The following is a 20,848-nucleotide window of genomic DNA, read 5'->3' as shown; positions in this document are numbered from 1 at the left end:
CTCATGTGACCCCTCCTCTAACTTCTACTCTGACTCCTCTATTTTGACTTCTCTGACCCCTCCTGTGACTCATGTGACCCCTCCTCTAACTTCTACTCTGACTCTTCTATTTTGTCTCTTCTATTCTGACTCCTCTAACCCCTCTTCTTCCTCCTCTACCGCCTTTGACCCCTCTGCCTCCCCTGACTCCTTTCTTATGCCTCTTGTGACTCCTCTGACCCCTCCTTTGACTCCTCTATTCTACCCCCTCCTTTGACTCCTCTATTCTACCCCCTCTGATTCCTATGACTCCCCTCCTCTGAATCCTCCTCTAACTCCTCTGTTCTACCTCATTTAACTCCTCCTATGACTCATCTAAATTTATTCTGCCTCCTCTAAATATATTCTACCTCCTCTACCTCCTTCTTTGAATCCTCTATTCTATCTCCTCTGACCCCTCCTCCCCCTCTCTGACCCCTCCAAACTGCTGACACGTCTCACCTGGACAACTCATGATTCTGACACTTGATTTCAACCAGTCAGCTCTGATTGAGTCATCTCTACTCTTGAATTCCTACTTTAGTCAGCTCTTATTCAATCAACTCTTATTTCCATCAACTCTTATTCAGTCAAGTCTTATTTCCATCGGCTCTTATTCAACCAACTCTTATTTCCATCAGCTCTTATTCAGTCAACTCTTATTTCCATCAGCTCTTGCTCATTTAGGTCCTGATCCTTAAACCTCTTACCTCAGTCAGCACTTAATCAGTCAGCTCTGATTTAGTCAGCATGCATTCAATTAACTCTCATTCAGTGAACTTATATTCTATAAGCTCTCATTCAATCAGTTTGCATTCAATCACTACTTCCTTTAGTCAGCCAACTTGTATTCTATAAGCTCTCATTCAATCAATTTTCATTCAATCACTCCTTCCTTTAGTCAGCCAACTTGTATTCTATAAGCTCTCATTCAATCAGTTTGCATTCAATCACTACTTCCTTTAGTCAGCCGCCGCCGCCGCCGCTGATTCAATCAGCTTGCATTCAATCACTACTTTCTTTAGTCAGCTTGCATTCAATCACTACTTTCTTTAGTCAGCTTGCATTCAATCACTACTTTCTTTAATTAGCTTGCATTCAATCACTACTTTCTTTAGTCAGCTTGCATTCTATCTCACTACTTTCTTTAGTCAGCTTGCATTCAATCACTACTTTCTTTAGTCAGCTCTCATTCAATCAGTCTGCATTCAATCACTACTTTCTTTAGTCAGCTCTCATTCAATCAGTTTTACATTCAATCACTACTTCCTTTAGTCAGCCGCCCACCGCTTCTGCTGATTCAGTCAGCTTGCATTCACTACTTTCTTTAGTCAGCTCTCATTAGGCACTTCCTACTTTAGTCAATGAAAGCTGATTCAGTCAGCTTGCATTCAATCACTACTTTCTTTAGTCAGCTCTCATTAGGCACTTCCTACTTCAGTCAATGCTAATTCAATCAACTCTTGATTCCAATAGCTTTTGCTCTGACTCTTCCTAGTTTGACATAAGTGATTTGGGAATGTGAGATAAGAGTTACCTAACTCCACATCCCAAGTAAGGGTTTTTATCCTTCTGAAAGTTTCTGATAGTGGCTTTAGGAACTTTCTCTCATAAAACTCATGGTAGTTAGAAGAAAATTCTACTTGCAAGAGAGGGAGCTTGCACTGCGGTAACCCTGCCATGTTTCCCCTCACCTTTTCTCCCCACCTCTACCTAGTTGCCACCCACTGCCCATGCTTCCCCCTTGCTTTTATTCAGACATTGACATTGAGGTTCAAACCATTCTTATTGTGAGGGTTTATGGCTCCCACCCCTCTTTCTCGCATGTTCATGAATGGCTTCTAGAAGCTCTCCCTTTGGAGCTGATTGTGCACTTCTAGGATACACACATGCTTGGTTGAGGATTCTTCCAGGTGGACTTTCTTTCTCTAGAGCTACTTCTTAGGTCAGTGGCTAGTAGCCCCTTTCCTCTTGCCCCTAGGAAGATCTTCTTCTTTCAGTACCAGGTGGGCTTTGATCCAGTTGGTGGAGCATTAGCGCCTTACCATGGTCTCATTGTGGTTACCTGATCTTCCTCGGTCTTATTGGAAGCTCTTAGCTTCCATAGGGGCATTTTTGGCCAGGTTTTAGAGGTATGAACCCTTTCGATCTCTCCCACCTCAGCTTCTAGGGTTGCTATTATCGCCACTTCTGATGATGTACCCCAGTTTTTGTGCTTGTTCGTGATGCATCGATTACTAGGGATCATATGATGCTTAAGAGACCTAACAGCTCTCATTTCTGGTAGAGAATGGAGATTGCAGGCATATCTAACCAGTGTCAAATTTGTCATCACAAAGGGCCACATTGCTAGAGATTATCCTAGATCGAGAGGCCACGCTAGGAGGTGACATAGTTCTACCTAGTAGATGCCTCCTGCAGCTACCCAGACTCCAATTTCCCTTGTGCCCAAAAGCAGAGCACACAACATTGGGTTGCAGTTAGAGATGGCAGGGACCCTCGGACCCCTATACCTGCCCCTTTACTTGCACCCTTAGAGGAGCACCTCAACCCTTATGCAGCTCTTTCCTCACAGGATGTGGATCCTTCTTTTGGAGGATGAGGCTATGCAATAATAAGATTTGGATCCCTTGTAGGAGGATGTTGCATTATAGTGATGATTGCACCCTTGAGGATGATGTTGTGTAGTCACATTGTCATGGTACCTCTCTAGTTTTGAGGACCAGCCTTGGCTTTTCCCCATAGTAGGAAAGAGAGGTAAGGCTACATATTGCCCTCATTGCACCATCTATTCTATCATGCCTGGACAGAGATTAAGGAGATGTAACATGGAGGGGATCATCCTAGATACCAGGCTTAGTCTAGTGAGGATTGTTGGTCATTCGGGGAAGTGGGAGTGGATTGATTGGGATCCAAGTGAGTGGGAGTGGATTGATGCATTTGATCCATTGACAAGCCTTCCCTTTTTTTGTTTTAGGGTTCAAAATGTTAGGCGCCATGCATGTTACTTGGGGAGAAGTTGCTTGGCTTTCTCAGTCTGGTTCGTAGGTTTTCTATGAGGGCAATGATACAACACTGCTATTTTCATTCGTAGAGGTATTGCCCAACATGGTTTGTCGGGATGTCCCTCAATCATATTATACATCCCCTAGACAGAGGATTGACACGAGTGGGAGATTGTTGCCAATATTATAGCATGGAATATTGTTGCCAATATTATAGCATGGAATCTTTGGAGAGCTAGATGCACGGAGGCTATTGAGGGTGTCAATATTTTTGAGTCTCAGTGCATTAGCACTATATGGGGTGATATCATCCATATAGTGCATTAGCACTATATGGGGTGATATCATCCATACTCTTATGGCTACGAGCTCGTATTTAGGAGTCCTCTCATCATTTTGTGCAGGTAAAGCATGTTGTACTTATGTAGGAGTGAGGCCATTGCATTTCTTTTCCTTTAGTCCCATAGGTCTTTCATGGCACCATGATGCTCCTCTTAATGGTTGAGATCACCTTACACATTGGGGTGATTCTATTCTATTTCGGCTTATAGTGTGATTGTTGTATGTATTTTTTCATACTTAATAGAAGTCTTTCCGTAGTCTATAAAGTCCACCAACAAGTGATGATAAATTGTGTTATTAGCCTAAATTACAGAAAAAGCTCACTAGAATTGCCAAAAAGCTCACCACCACAGCAGCCTCACCAAAAATATGCACCCAATAGACAATATGATCATAAAATGTTAATAACTTCCTTGATTTAACTCTAATTCCATCCCCACTTTGCATGCAAGAAAGATATGTAATGGAGATCTTAACTTGATTTACTCAGTATTTTTTGGATATAATATCTATTTTAAATTAATTATTAGATATTTTAAAGGTATACAAAAGAGTAGTTTTTTTGTATAGCACATCTTTATAACAAAAATTATATATTTTACTTGATTGAATGATCTAAGGATAGATAATTATGAGGACAATGTAACCGTGTGGTCAAATTTCATTTTTAACGATTAGATTTTTTGAAATCTCTATTGGAAATTTACTTCAAAGTCTAAGAGCAGTTGAACATAGTTAGTAAATTAATACTAAAAATTAAATTTTATGTGAGTATATAATAATTTTATGTGAGAAAATAGTGCTAATCATGGAAAATAATTGGGTTGATTTGAGTAAGAAAAGTATATTTTCATCAATGTTATGTGAAAATAGTTCTACTTGAGTAGTTTCTTTCCTTCCAAGCCTAACACAAGTCTAACTAAGCTTGGTAACTTAGTTTAGGTAATATACCAAATCTAGGTGGCGACCCCTAAGGTGGCCATGCATGTGCCTATGTGTATGACATGTAACCTACACACAGCATGTATTCCACCTCATTGTGCCACTTCATTATTCCACCTCATCATTGATGACATGGCATGCCACCTCTCACTGTGCCACCTCATTATTGATGACATGGCATGCCACCTCTCACTGTGCCACCTCATTATTGATGACATTGCATGCCAGCTCATTAGATGCCAAATCACATGCATACACATCATCAAGAAGGAAAAGTTGCCCCCTCACTCAAATTACCACATCATTAGTCTATGTCATCAAAACATCCACCATGGATATATCTCAGAATCTTGAGTTGATGCCACTTGTCATACACGTGTATGCCATGCAAGCATTCTACCATACCATGTCATCAACTCGAGTTTCCATGTCATCACCACCTCCCATGCATGGGTGTATAGTTTCACATATATGTAATATATATATATATATATATAATTTATAGATAATCCATGCATATATATGTAAAATAATCTTATGATTAATTTTTAAAATAAAAAATATATTAAGTAAAAAATATATTATTAGACTTATATGATTTTTTAAAATTAGATATTTGTTAATTTATTTAATATATATAATTTAAGGGTATTCTTTTCTTATTTTTTAAAATTTATTTCTTTTTAAAATGAATATCATATATAAATTAAATAACATAATATTTTATAGTTAAAATATTTTTGTGTCTTCTTCTTAAAAAAGGATTTTGTTTATTTTTTAAAATATATCTATCAATTCATAAGATAAGAAATATCTTATCTTATGAATTTGAATATATCTGATTGAACAAGGGAAATTTTATCTAACCAAAGATATGATATATATTTAATTAAAAAGTATATTTATCAATCCATAATCATCCAATTGAATAAGAGAAATCTTACCTTATGATTTAGAATATCCAATACAATGCAAGATAAGAGAGTTTTGTTTCCTACGAATGCACATTCTATGCTCATTTTATTCAATCATGGCTTGGTGTTTAGTCTTCATAGCATTTTATAGAGAATGGGCTTACAAAGTCATAGTAGGAGTAATAAATCTAATAGCAATAGGAAACACCCCGCTCATGAGGCTCAAGAAGTTGAGAGAAAGAGGTTTGCTTGTGAGCAAAAAAGAGAGTAGAGAGCATACCAAGGGGGAAGCCTCTAACATTGGTGGGCCGGCCACCACTCTCACCTCCTACACATGAGCCTCCTACACCTCTCCCTACTATTTCCCGCCTTGTTTTGGATAAAGAAGTTGAGTCTCCCTTTCCTATTCCTCCTCCTCCTCCTCCTCCTCCTAGTAAGAGTGTGGAGGCAAGAGCCACCATAGGCAAGCTAGCCATACGTCGTCATGTGTCTAAAATCATTTGTAACTTTTTTCAAGATCTCACTCGCTTGTCACTATCTGTTGTTCTCACATCCCTTATTGACCATCCTAACCTATACAAGTGTAGGGCTATTATTGGGATTGGTGAGCATCAACAAGTGCATCCATCAAGAAGAGGAATACTTTGGATGCATTGGTTTCTCATCATGCTATTATAGCAGCCATATGTAGACCCCACATGGCAGCTGAGATGAGAGCTACCTCTCACATTCTTTGCATAGCAACACACACTCTTATAGGTGGTTCCTTGAGGAGGCAAAGTCTAGATGTGGATGACATTGGGGTATTGTGAGCTTCGTGGTTGTGGTCCACTTAACAATAACACCAAGGCACTTCTAGAGAAACTTTGGGAGGATAATTGTAGAGCTTCACCAGTGTTCAAGAAACCATTGTGAAAACAAGTCTCAAAGAGTGTGTTCATTAAACATGGGGCTTGCTTTCTTGAGGTGAGTCAAACTAAGTTATCAGTGTGTGGAGGCACACTCTCATCTCAAGATTAGCCAAAGATATTTTGAGTTATGCAAGCCATGGTTTACTCTGCCAATGCACTACCTCGATGTCACAAACATCCCTCTTAAGCATAGGTAGCACTGACATGCACCAAATGTCCCCTTGACACACAAAAGGTGATGGTTTAAGACATCTAGCTCACGTGGACACAAAAGAGAGCATGAAATTGCATGGGCTAATAGGCCTCCCATATTTCCCACTAAAGGAATGAAACACATCATAGTAGAGTTAAAACTCCACATGGTATCAACAAACAACATATGTCACACTAATGGGAGTAGCACATAAACAACTCGCTCAATGATGGGGGGCAATCTAGGAGGTTGTAGCTCATGGAGAAAAAAACTCCACGCGCATTGTTCACAACTTCTTTTAGAGAGCACATCTACCATTATATATCATTAGGGCCAAAAATGAAAAAAAGGGCCCTTTAAGGTTTTGATTAAAAAACTAATTAGCTGAGGTTTTAGTAGAATGAGACCTCCAAATTTGGCCATTTAGAGGTACTTTTGGAGCATTTAAGAGACGGACCACAATAAATGCTAACATTCCTTAAATCATGTCAGAGGTAATTTTTAGTCGTTATTCTCAATGTTATTTGAACTTTTGAAACGTCTATTGTACAAATATTCCCACCAAAACACGTCCATTTTTCCTCTCATCATCATTTGAGTGCTCTCTTTTTCTTGCTCTCTCTCTCTCTCTCTCTCTCTCTCTCTCTCTCTCTCTCTCTCTCTCTCTCTCTCTCTGTCTTTTCTTCTCTTCTATTCTTTTCTGTTATACCCTTGCATAGTGGATTATACTATAATGTCTATCGCTAACTCTTTACTTAATGCAAATACAAATTTGCTATTAACATAGATCAAGTCTACTCATCTTGGAGAAGTATTCATCACCGAGCATTGCTGGGCAAAGATGAGGCAAACAAACTACGACTAGAGGGAAGAAAACACATTGATTTGTGGGTGGATGGAAGTATTTATCCCAATGATACTTCAACTGGTAGACCTCCTCCATTTGTAAATGTTCATGACTTGATTAGATTTGTTGGAGATGGTTTTGATGGTCAGCTTGGTTACGGTATGAAGTTATATGTTGCATCTTCTATGTGCTCAGTCCAAATGTATCAACTGAAAGAAACTTTATTAACATCTCAGAAAACTATTTTAGTAGAGCTTTATGATAAGATTAGAGAGCTAGAAGTTGTAAACCACTCTTTGAAAGAGAAACTAGTAAACTTGAAAGAAATCCCAGGAGGATTCAAAGAGAGGAAGAGAACTTTAAAGAATATAAGTGAGTTGTTTGAAAGTAGTGGGGCTAAAAACACGAGACTCCACCTTGCAAAGAAATGTGTCTCTCACATTTTAGGTATTAATATCCGTCTCGAAATGAGGAGAGAATCAAGCTTCTCATGGAAACCATGAACAAGGCAGACCTGGTTAGAATTGTTCAATCTCTAGAGAATACAACTAGACATTATCTTATTGAACATTGCGGGTGCATTTGTAAGCCCAAAAGGCATGACTACGAACTAGATCTTACTCTCAAAGAGTTGGTAAGAGACTTAAGGACCACTGTGAAACCAGATGAAATAGTAGAGACTTGTGACACTGTGGGTATTAATTGCAAAGGTTACCAAGCTCTTTCTGGATTATGGTTCCAAAATCTTAGATGCAAGAGAATAAGGGCTTTTGGTTTGCCAAGATCCCTTTCAGTTTCTACTGCTAGGATTGCTATGAATCAGAAAATTTCGAGTATTTTTGGAGAGTACATACATATTGAAGGGATAATGCCTTATGAAAAGCAGAAGAAAAAGAGTACATTTTTCTATAATGCATTCAACAATATATGGGTGGATCTTAGAAAAGTACAAATTGCAATGGTGCATATGTATAAAATTAATGTAGAAGAATGTGGTGGTGTGTTAAAGTTTGTGTTGAAGCTAGATGAGGCAGAGATCCAAACAACAATATATGGGTGGATCTTAGAAAAGTACAAATTGCAATGGTGCATATGTATAAAATTAATGTAGAAGAATGTGGTGGTGTGTTAAAGTTTGTGTTGAAGCTAGATGAGGCAGAGATCCAAACATAAAATCCAGTCCGAGATGGAGCTTTGGTGGGTTGGTGCAGCTCAAATACCAACTGAAAATCATCAAGCCCTCAAATGGTTGTTCTCCCACATAGGTATCCCTAATATCATTCAATCCTAAATTAATGGAGATATGTTGATAGTTGATGGAGTTGGCAATTTCAAAGTGGAATGGCATTTGGGTGCTGACTTGAAGACTATCAAATGTATGCTTGGATTATGCAATGGGGCTAATGCAAAGTATCCTTGCATTTATTGTATGGAAGGTACGGGATCAAAAGAGTGGAGTAGTTTGCGACCAGCAAGGAGAGTCCCAATGAGAGACTCTATAGATCTGAGTAAGTTCAAGAATAAAGAAGACATTTGGGATCCCATTCTTCCTATTACTCTTAAGAATGTTCACATATGCACTTTGCATGCAGAGATAAGAATAATTGACAAGCTTATGAGATTGCATCTTGATTATGCATATTCTATTAATCCAACATTGTTGGCAGATCAATGTATTGATAAATGTGAAGCATTGTTATCAAAAATGGGCTTTCATGGGGGTTAGGTTCATTTAAGGAAAGATCCAATAGTTTCAAGGAAAACACGAGATGTCTTGGCAGATGTCTCCATGGGAGGTGCAAAAGCCAGAAGATTTTTAGGAAACCATAGTAAAAAATAAGTGAATGTTACATGGGATTGTTGGAAATAATTGTGTGAGATCACGACAAATGTTGCCAGTACACCACGGTCAGTAAATCTTAAAATGGAGGTTTGGAAGCATCTTGACATCTTTTTAAATGTTCTTAGACAACAGAAGACATTAGCTACATATGCGCAAGAGTACAAAATTTCTATTATTTACAAATCTCATTCAAATAATCAAAGATGCATGGGGAGAAAAAGATATGACATACTATTTGATAAGACTCCTTTGTATTCATGATACACTTGTGGAATTGACATATGCTTTAAAAAAAAATTATGCAACACATCCTCCATGTACATGGGCCATATTTTGTTGAGGAGCATGGACCCCTAGCAACATACAGTAACCAAGGGATGGAAAAGTCACATTACCAGGCACGCACATCATTCTTTTGGAGCACAAGACATGATGGAGGGGCTATAAGAAGCAATGCTCTTGCAGTGTTATTCAACTGGTTTTTCAGAAGACAACTACAAAGAATGCAGAAAAATGACATTTCGGACACATAACACTGTCAAAAAAGAGAACTGTTGTATTCATAACTTTGTACAAAAAGTTATCTATTGTAATCCAGAGTATGTACAAAAAGTCTATTCCAAATTTTTCACATCATCATCCTTTGTCAGTGCTCCCTTGGACCGTAGAAATTTTCTTCTATTGTAGCCACCTAGTGTGTTTACATCGGTTTTATTTGCAGCTAGAGCATACACAGAGTATGTCAAAAAATATCCTACTCTAGAGGCAGAGAACCCAGGGTCATAACCAAAAATTCTAGTAGCGGCTATCTTCTCAAGAAACATGATTTTGTTAGCGTTAGCTTGTATAGTTGAGACTGCAGAGAGCTTTAATACAAAGCATAAGCCAGTCTGCATCCTTGGAGAACTGGCTATACAGCAACAAATGGAAAATATTATGATCCATTTTGGACAAATAGTGTCCAAGTGCAGTATCTTTCTTGCTAGAGCTTGCTTGCCTTGAGCCTTTACCTCTCCCTAAGAAGTTGTCATCTACTAGCTCCAACTGTAAACAAGAGGAACACTGTGAAATTATTAAAAGTTAAAATAATATAATGTATGGATTCAAATTCATATTCACTTACCAGTATATCTGATGTCCAGAGTGAGATTGAGGTTTCTTTTATGTCTTTTAGTTGGACATAATCTCTTTGTTCCCTTCCAACATCAGCAATACCAAGTGAAGCTTGAAGCTAATTAAATTCATCCTCTCCTCAAGTTTCTCCTCTTCACCTCTAAGAGGATATTTGAGAATGGAGAAAACTATAAAGGCAACAGCTTTGACCATTCTCCTGCAAGCTTTTGGATGAGAGGAGCATTCTGCATTTTCTACTAAAAACCTTTCAAGTTTGTACATATTACACCTCCTTTTAAATGTTTGTCTCTGGACGACAGAGGAGGTCCTTATAAGGACATGGATATACTCCTTGTTATCAATCAACATAGAAGGCCTTGTAGTTTCATCTGAAAATTCATCAAAGTCCTCCTTGATAAATGGCATGGCATGATTAATAATCATTGAGACATCAACTTCTGGATTGAAAATATTCTTGGCAACTGAGAAGAAAGAGGCCTCAATTCCACTTTCAATAAGAAAATCCAACATTCTCTCTGTAGGAGACACCACTACTATCTCAGAAAGACCAGGAGCCTTGTGTGATGAGTTAAACTTCTTTGATGCCATAGGACCTACCTTTAGTGACTTTGTAAGAGTTCTACATGCTTCAGATACACTTAGCTTTGATTGGGTATCTAGTGCACTAAGAGAAGGACTAGAGGGCCCAGTAGGGTTTGTTGGTGAGGGTTTGCTTGTTTTCTTCACTTTCTTGGATGACTTTGTAACTTCTGTAGGAGATATAGAAAGATATAGAAAGCCCTCTCTTTTTCAAAACATTGGATATGGATGGAGATACCCTTGAAGACTGCAAACAAATAGGTGTTTTTGGTGAAGGCTTTGAACCACCCACCAGGGATGGTGACCTCAATGAGGCAGGTGTTGCTGATGGAGAAGAAGCCATTTTGGAACGGTGCAATAGCAGAGAGATTCAATTGCTAAAAATTGAGAGGTTGCGCCATTGCGGATACATTGGAAAAATAAAATGAGTGAAAACATTTAAATACATCCATACCTTGTACGACATCGAATCACAAAACACCACATGGAAGGTATCGTTGATGAACGATCTAGTGAGAACGGGCCACATGTCACTAGCCATTGGAGACAATGATTAGAATTGTGCCACATGTCCAGCAGTCCGTCAGGTATACATAGAGACATGGGAACACATTATTCATTTTTGACTTCCATAGACCTCTATCCTCGTGCAACCATGACATTCCCAGGGGTAGTTTCTACTTGCCTTCGAGTGATCCAGTGCATCCCTCTTACTTCTGTAGTACGGCACAAAGGGATCGATATCAGCGTGCAGTTTTGCCTCTATCACGGTGCCAGTTCCGGTCAACAAGGTAGGTGTGAGTCAACAAGGTAGGTGTGAGTCAACAATGTAGTGTGGGCCCTTCCTTGAGTTTGTATAGAAATTACAATACTACTCGTTTTGTATGTGGCCATCGTCTCCGATCTTTGTTTTTTGCATTCCGTAACGCACAATTGTATCCAAACCACAATGCCATTTTATGCCCTTGCGCGCTGTTGTTGCGGACATCCTTCTATGGGTGACACATCCGGTTCTTGAAGCATACTCTTGTTAGCCACCGGTAGTCAATAGAAGCAGGTTTGGAAAGAAGGACTCATCAAGTATGCGTAGTGTCATTGATAGCACTATCGGATAGTTCATGGCGACTGACATGACAGGGAGGTAGAGCACGCGTTAAGTAAATCTAGTATTTGTAACTACGATTTGATGAATACCACCTTCCATATCAGTTTGGATTCCATGTTGGTTGTAAGATACCCGACCGGAGGGTTTACTGCAAATACTGGCTTGGCCCCTTATTGCCAAGATGATGGGTTGCTTCTCCACATTCACCGTGCATGCATGCTATCACTGATAGACAGAGAAATCATGGTATACATGTCTATGATAGCAGTCCATTATGGCGTGAAGTAAACGAAAGCATCAATTTGTTTTGTCCCTATCGCGTCTTGCGGACAACATTGCGGACAACAGTGTAGGGTTTAGACAATATTTCATAAAATTTCCTGAGTAGACAGCTTAACAAAAAGTTTTTTTTTCCTTCTTGATAATGTTTATTCCTAAAGATTACTTTATTCAATTTTTTTGCTATTCTACTAGTTTGTTTCATTCACTTATATTTGTCACCATTTTACAATAGCAAGAGAGAGTGCTTTTGTATGCCTTTTTGAAACCACTGGTCTACTATTAATCTTGAAAATATTTTGACTTTTATTGTAGTGTTTCTCAAATATTTCTAAGTGTGCAATCTATGCCAAGGACAAAGAAAACTGCAAGAAAAGTATATACTGAAGATCCAAAGATAGCATGGGTTGCTTCTGCACCCAGTTCCTAAGAAGAAAAGAAAGTCAAGATTTTTTTATATGAAGAGGTGTTTTTCAGAGATCAAGAAGGCCCAAACTGGCACTCATCATCTTATCCAAAGGGCTGCCTTCATCTGTGTAGTAAAGCAAATATGTGATAGAATTGGTGTCTTGACTAAAAGTAACACCCCATTCAAAAAGTTGCAAGCTTCTACATTGTGGTGCTTGCAAGAAGCATCTGAAGACTTTCTTATAGATTTCATAAATGATGCCTATATTGCTACTGCACATGCACACAGGGTCACTTTAATGAACAAGGATTTCTCAGTGGTGGTGAGAAGGCTTTGGTATAGATTTGATAAATTTCTCAAGCCACTTCCCACCACAGATACTAGGGCCTTTGATATCGTTACAATTCCTCCCAAGAGGTCCCACAAAGCTGAAGGGCCTACTATTGAAGATGTTACACATGAGTATGAAACAAGAAAAGCACTTGACCAAAGAGATGCTTTTTGAGATGGAGGATAATTTTTATAAAGAGGAAGTTAAGAGACTTGGTGGTATGAATTATGATAGAATGGGCAAGGTATATGGCCAAATGATTATCAATGTCTCCTCCAACCCTTAGATTGAATATTACTTGAGCATTTCACCTCAGGACAAAGTGATGTTAGAGAAGACAGATATTGAAATATCTGACTCTGTAATATTTTGTTGCATGAGGTAAGCATCATTCTTTAGCCACAATTTTGTCCTTTTCTCTCCTTTTGCCATACTTAATACTATCTTTGATTATAGGGCATACATTTCTACAATGTCCATAGAGATTTCAAGCAGCATATTTGTGGTTGATCCTGTAATATCAAGTGATCTTTTCAAAGATAGGATCAAATATTGAAGTTTTTTTTAGGGCATATGACAGCCTGAGAAACTATTATATATTCATCCCATATAATGAAAGGTAGTATTTTTTATTAGTTTTAGGGTAGTGTTTTTTAATAGTTTTAAATTAATAACTCATGTGAGTAGATATTTTCTTACTATTGTTTTATTTGCAGTCACCGCACCATTGGATTCTTATACTCATTGATGTTTTCGATAGAGAGGTTACTTTCATGAACATCTTAACTGGTATCCATGGCAATGCAAAATGTAAGTATTTCTTTTCATCAACTACCATATTATCTCTTTTCATCAACTATCACAATTTTGTTACAAACATTGCACCTATTTGATATGCTCTTTATTGCAGTGCATATTAGCATATTTAGAGAAAAGTTATGAAGATCTTGCAGATCTAGAGAAGCCATTCAAGTATCTTCAGCAAGAGGTATTGAGAATTTAATTTGGATGTTTCTTTGTTTGAAGATGGATTTCTTCTAATTACACTATTATTTCAAGTTCCAATTCAGTTTGACGTTACTAGTTATGGATGGAGGGTGATTGCAAATGCCTGCAAGACAATAGATTTTAAGTTGTTAAAACAACAAGTCAATGTAAGAAAACTAGAGAATCCTTTGCATTACTCTTAATGTATTTGTACATTATTTGTCTTAGAACTCCACTTTTTTGGTAGTGCAATAAATACCCTGAATCTTATATTTGGTGTATAAGAGAGATGTATTGAGATAACGTTGGACAAAGCAATTGCACCTGTAGATCCTAACTCCCCTCCTCCAGGAGATCAGGCTCAAAGAAAAGGGAAGGAGAAGAAGCTAGAAAGGCATAAAGGCAAAGGCAAGGGTTTGCTAGTGCATTCTCCTTTAAAATTTGAGAAGATGCAAAAAGCCTCAAAGGAAACCATTTTGCAAAGAAGAGGTAAGTGAGCCTAAACCCTTCTCTTATCTACATCTAATTGTATTTTATTGCCATTGCTTACGTTGCGCTTGATGGCATGTATGTAGGATGAAGGGGAAGAGGAAGAGGAGGATCCCGATTATGAGCATGAAGCGGTGGAAGGAAGTGAAGAGGATGACGAAGACAATGACTGGAATCCAATCAGGATTCCGTTTAGCCACCTTTTCATTGATATATGTTTTGTATATATGGCCAAAGGCCCAACACTTCACGAAATAAAATAAGTTTTAGGCTCAATTGCATTCTTCACAATCTATGTGTTTCTTATGTTTATGTTTGTGTCATAAAACTATGACTCTATTTTAATTTTTTTTTTTAAAGAGTCGAGACAGATTAGGAACTCCTATGCATACTCTCTATTCTGCCCTAGCTTTTTTTACTGTGCAATACTTTCGCTGTTGAGCATCGCAAATAGCAGCAAACCCATTGCAGTAAAAATAGCAGCACTTTTAGCAGCAAAAACAGCCCAATATCTGTGTACCCTTCTAGTTATAAAAGCGCTGCTATTTTCACTATTACACCCTCATTCTATTGTAGTGTAAATACTTTTACAAGAATTGCTAGAATGATCTCATGATATAATAGGAAGCTTTCAAATATGTATTCCACACAAGAATTTATACCTTCCTCGAGAAATGTGTCCTAAGCTACACGTTACCTATTGGAATTTAAACATTACTCAAAAATTGACAAAAGTTCAATCAGGTTTATTAAACTTGGTGAGTTTTAATAGTTGCTAAAATTTATTACATTGAAATATATTGAGAACAGTGCTTGGTCACCTTAGACCTTCCCCTTCTACCCCTTTCCCTTCTCTCAATATCCTAGTACCTTAATGCATCTTGGTCTTCTTCTCACATCTCCTCATAGGTCATAGTATTGCTTCTATATTGAAGCTTCTTAGTCACAAAATTCAGTTCTTCTTGCAAACTAGGCACTACAAGTAGTGCCAAATGCATCCCCCTTTTCCCATGCCATAAATCCTTCATATAGCAACACTCCAAGTTCTGTCTCACAAGGAATGTATGTAGATCCTCCTCAAATTGGTCTCACTGAATGTTGGCAGTATGGTGAATTCCCCACGCTTGTTCAATGCACACTAATAGAGGTTGTCATTCAACAATGATGTGTTTTTCTTATTGTACTTTGTCTTGCAAGTCCTAAAAGCTCTGTAGCTTTTTGAAGAGGGTTGACTTCCCACCACCACTGGGAAACATAGTTTCAATTATTACTCTTGCAGCATTGTGGAGGGCTATAGAACTTTGTATTCGGACATCAAAGAATTTGCATGCCAGCATTAATACCCCATTCATGTCCAAAATTACTATCAAACATTACATATGATTTGGATATCTTTTTTTGCTTATCACAGGTATTTGAGTGTAGCATGACCATTGGCACCTCATTGGGCACATCATTGAACTTTGACTGCTCACGTCAAGCATTAGCACCTCATTCGGAAAAGATGATAAGCAAGTTGGGAGGATATTGTGGCCAAGAGACTACTCACATCAATGCTTGACTACTCGTGTCAATCATTAGAACCTCAATGTTGGGAAATGATGATAAGAAGTTGGGAGGCTATTGTGGCCAAGAGATGTGCCATTTAGCTGATTTTAGTTTTGAATGACATCATCAAGCTTTGACTGCTTGTCAAGAATTGGCATCTCATTGGGCACATCATTAGGCACATCATTAGGTTTTTAGTGCTCATCAAGATTTGGCACCTCATTAGGCACATCATTGGGCTTTCAATGCTCATTGAGCTTTGGCACCTCATTTGGGCACAATTTGGTTATCACAAGCATCACTGCAAAAGCTATGGTAACTCCTCAAGCACATCCTTGGGCTTTGCGTTGTCATTTAACGACGACCATAGGCACCTCAATGGGATTTGTCATGTTGCAAGAGTAACATACTCCTGAATAACAAGTACAATATCATGCATATTAGAATGCACAAGGCAACATGTGAAATCAACATGAAAGCAAGTAGTTTTAAATTTTGACAAAGTTGAGTTTTCATTATAGTCAACATCATGTTACACAAAATTGAGTTGGGTTTCCTTCACTCACGGGAGAGGAATCTCCCGTGAACAATTCACATGCTTCAATTTTATATGCATAAAATGAACTTTTACGCTACATGCCAATTGACTTTAGAAGCCCCCATGTATTGAGAAAGTCTTTATCCAAATCCCATCCAGTCAAGTTCCTTGTCGCAGGTCTAACCCATCACTATGAGTGGTGGGGCTCAGATGCACCTCTCGATTGTGGAGTAAGAGCCTACTTGGGAGATCTCCTAATTACTTGCGTAAAGTAATTTTAAACCCATGATACATTCTATAAGTAATAGCATGCACTCATTAACAAGTAGACAAGCAGACATTACCACATGTCTCATCATTAAAATAGTGGGTTACCATATGTCTCATCATTAACAAGCAGACATTACCATATGTCTCATCATTAAAATAGTGGGTTCCTTCAAACTCTTGTTTTTTAGTTTGTTTTCACTCTGATATTCCCTTATTGATTCAAAAAGACCTTCCTATGTAGCACCATGTGTCCAAAAACCATGCTCTTTTCTACAGGATGGATTAGCAAGGTTGTGCACACAAGAATCTTGTGATGCACGTGCTTGCAAAGCAAAGAGGGTGGTACTAGTGTGTATATGGTAGAATGTATGCCCCAAGAACATGTGATTTCTATATAACGAGAGAAGTCGCATACTGCACAATCACTTTGCCCATTTCAATTGCTGGTGCTTCTAGAGGCTGTAGTACTTGTGTGCATTCTGAATTTTTGAAAGCAAACCACCAATAGATAAGCATTGAGATTGCACTTCTCCAATCACCTATCCAATTTGGCATTTTGTTCCTGTAAAACATAGGTAAGCAGCACATGAAGATGTTAAATCATCCATTAAGTTTTATATTACTTTAAAGCAAGTATCCACTTTTACACTGCTTCAAAGTAGTAGTAATCTATAATGTTTAGTGCTATGGTCTTCACCTTTAAATGCAAAAGAAAACAATTAGAAAACAAATATATCTCAACAAAAACAAAGCTCCTTTTCCTCACACATTCCTAATACCATGCTCAAAAGGGCTAAGGGAAAGTTTAACACATCAAGTGTGCTAAGCTAGCAAACACAAAGAAGAAAGGAAACACATCATTTCACAATAATCATGCCAACCTATGCTATAATGGATGGATACCTATCCTTGCTAGGAACCTAACCCATGCCGAGAGCGGAGCTTCAAAAGCACCACCTTTGTTTGGTTACTCCACTCTCTCTAAATTAGCTCCCTCAATGTGACACATCATGGTTACTATAGAGTTGCTATGTCACACTCGATAACTCTCTCTCTATTTTGCACACGAGTTAGCTAAGAGCCACTTATATTATGTATATAATGCTAATTTTAGCATTAGCCTTTTACATGGACATAAGAGTTCAGTTTTGCTACTCTTGGTTGAAGCTTTTCTATTTTTCTAACAAAGAGTGTTGACTCAGAATGTGTGTAAATATTAACACACAATGACTTTTGAGCTATCTCAAAAGTAATCATGATCTACATTAGCTGATTAGAGAGTTACAAACTAGACCAATCATTAATCAATTATCTACCTTCCCTACCTATTGTACCCTAAAGACAATATTAGATAATTTGGGAAAAATCTCACACTTTGGGAATCAACTTTTCAATATAGTTTTGGCCATATCTTGATCATATTAACTCCAAATTTGTCGGAGATTGTAGATTTAGATTCTATTTTTAAATATCTTTCCAACGATATGTCACATGAGGGGGTTTTAACAAAATCTTGGATAGGTTCACCTTGATCCCATTTTTCAAATGGGAATGGGATTTTTCCCAAATTATCTAATATGGTGTTCAGGCTATCTTTCTTATATTACATAGCCTCCATCTAAGTAGTTTTAAATGAGCCATTACATCTTTCTTCATAGAACTGCATGGTGTGTATCTTGTAGCCATCTATTTTACCTATCTTTCTTCATAGAACCACATGGTGTGTATCTTGTAGCCATCTATTTTACCTATCTTTCTTCTATTGCATAGCCTCCATCTAAGTAGTTTTAAGTGATCCATTAAATCTCTCTTCACAGAAGCACATGGTGTGTGTCTTGTAGCCATCTATTATATCAAAAACATGGCTCTATATAGGACTATTATCCATCTTTTATGAGTGACTTTTTTTGAATTCAAAGTATGATAATATTTATATACATTCTAAAACTTTCAAAGGACTTTATGATAACTAGGAAAAAAAATTATAGGAGTTTCTAAACATTTAATGTTGAATTGGCAAATATATAACATTCAAAGGTTGGCTTTTCTTCTTCTTGCATCATTGAATCAAATGGCACCATCAATGAGATTAGATAGAATAGACTCACAAAAGTAAATAATTATAAATAATAGACTTTACTTTGAGTATCAATAATGTAGGATTGACCTTTAATGACATGACTAGCATTGTTCACCACTTAGGATACTTTCTTAAGACTTTCTCATGCAGTCTTACATTAAATAGTCATAGCATCCATATTTTTACTACTCAAGAACTTTCAACATTGAGAAATTTAAATTTATCATTTTGGACACTAACACTCTAGTATGTGACCTATCACTAACTCTGAGTTTGGACACTAGTACCACTATATTATGTGGCCTATCATAAACACAAACTCTTTGTACACTACCACTATATTATGTGGCCTATCATAAACTCTCAAAAGTTCTTTCTTGTGTCTATATATGATCAAGAAAATTATTCATACATATATCTTTAAAAGTCTTTTCTTATGACTATATATTCAACATATCATAATAAGAAAATATATGTTTTTTGTTCTCATGACACATGGTTTGTAATAAGAGGTCTACCATTATGATATTTCTACATACGTTATTATGATTTATTATCCTAAGAATTTTGGTTGTATCCTAGCACTAGTATTGTGGTCTAACATTACATAAAAGTGCCATTTTTGAAGATTTAGAAAAAGAACTATTTCTTTCACAACAAGACTTATTTGATAATTCCTTATCCATGCACAATATATGTTATCCTAACATTGTGAAAACAATATTAGCGTGGGAAAACAAATTATACAATATGGCTACACCATATGGAGTGAAAATAGGTACCATTTGGGAAAAGTTCTCATTCTATCAACAAAATGCTTATTTTTTTTCTTTACCATGCTTAATCTACATGACGAAATAATTATTGCCATAGAGTTGATAAATCATGCATTATAGTCACACCATCTTTTTTATCCCACTTTGGAATTGATAAGCAAGTTCAAATTGTGATTTTGAATTTGGCATTGAAATGGGCATCATAGGACTCAACTGTGCTTGAGAGAATTTTATGAGTTTTATTTAGTATGTAATGATCAAGGTCCAAAAGAGATGCATCATAGAAGTCAGTTGTGCTTGCTTTATTTAGTATATAATGATCATGATATAAAAGAGATGCATGCAAAAGACATCCTCAATCTATTCATAAAATTCTATGAATTTTCTCATGACATAAAAATGTCCCATAATATTTTTTTGTCATTTTACCAAACTATTGCTAAAGGGTTTAGTTAGCTTGGACTTTTAATAAATTATCATTCTAAAAACATGGGATCTTTGACTTCTATTTCTGTTTCCTTTAAAAAATCAATAGAGTGGATATAACAGCTTGTTAAATATAAATAAACCTTCTTTTAAAATCATTTGAAAGACCTTGATACAAACATTTCATGCATTTTATCCAGAAAGGGCCATAATATTCATGAAATGCAACTATACCCTAGTCCCATCATGGTTTCTCTAGAGTGTGACACGTGCACCTTTGTTAGTTCAAACTCCTATTTTAAAGGCATTTACCTTCTTACCTCTATAGTGTGACATGTGTAACTTTGTTAGTTCAAACTCTTATTTTAAAAACATTTACCTTCTTACCTTTAAGATATGAATATGGACTACCACATTTGTGGCATGCAATGTTCTATTCACTAACCTTGAAGCCAAAAAGTGTTTTAAGCAAGGGGGCTATTCCAACTTTACTTTTATGAATTCTTATATAGGTATGTGGGGGGTTCAAACACACAACTTATTAGGTAGGGTAGGGTTCGATCTAACCACTTTCATGGATTCAATATATGATAGCGTTAACACTCATAAAACATATGCATTATGTGATTTTCTTTAGGGACAAAATGGACTTATAGTGAACAAACTTATAGCCCAAACACTAAATAATATTGGGCATTTCCATTAAATTAGAGCTACAAGCTTTAAGGTGGTTAATGGAAAGTAGCAATAGCGCATTTTGAAAGATTTTCTTTTACCCTTAGATCTGAGGGGCTTTACACACATCCGTCCAGTCCACACTTGTCCAAGAAAAGGGGGAGATCTCCCTAAGTTGGGTATCCCACATGGTGTAGAGATATCATT

This window comes from Cibotium barometz, chromosome 58 (genome assembly GCF_041138505.1).
Source record: "Cibotium barometz isolate CiBa-2024 chromosome 58, ASM4113850v1, whole genome shotgun sequence".
Lineage (NCBI taxonomy): Eukaryota > Viridiplantae > Streptophyta > Polypodiopsida > Cyatheales > Cibotiaceae > Cibotium > Cibotium barometz.
This window is presented reverse-complemented; position numbering follows the sequence as displayed.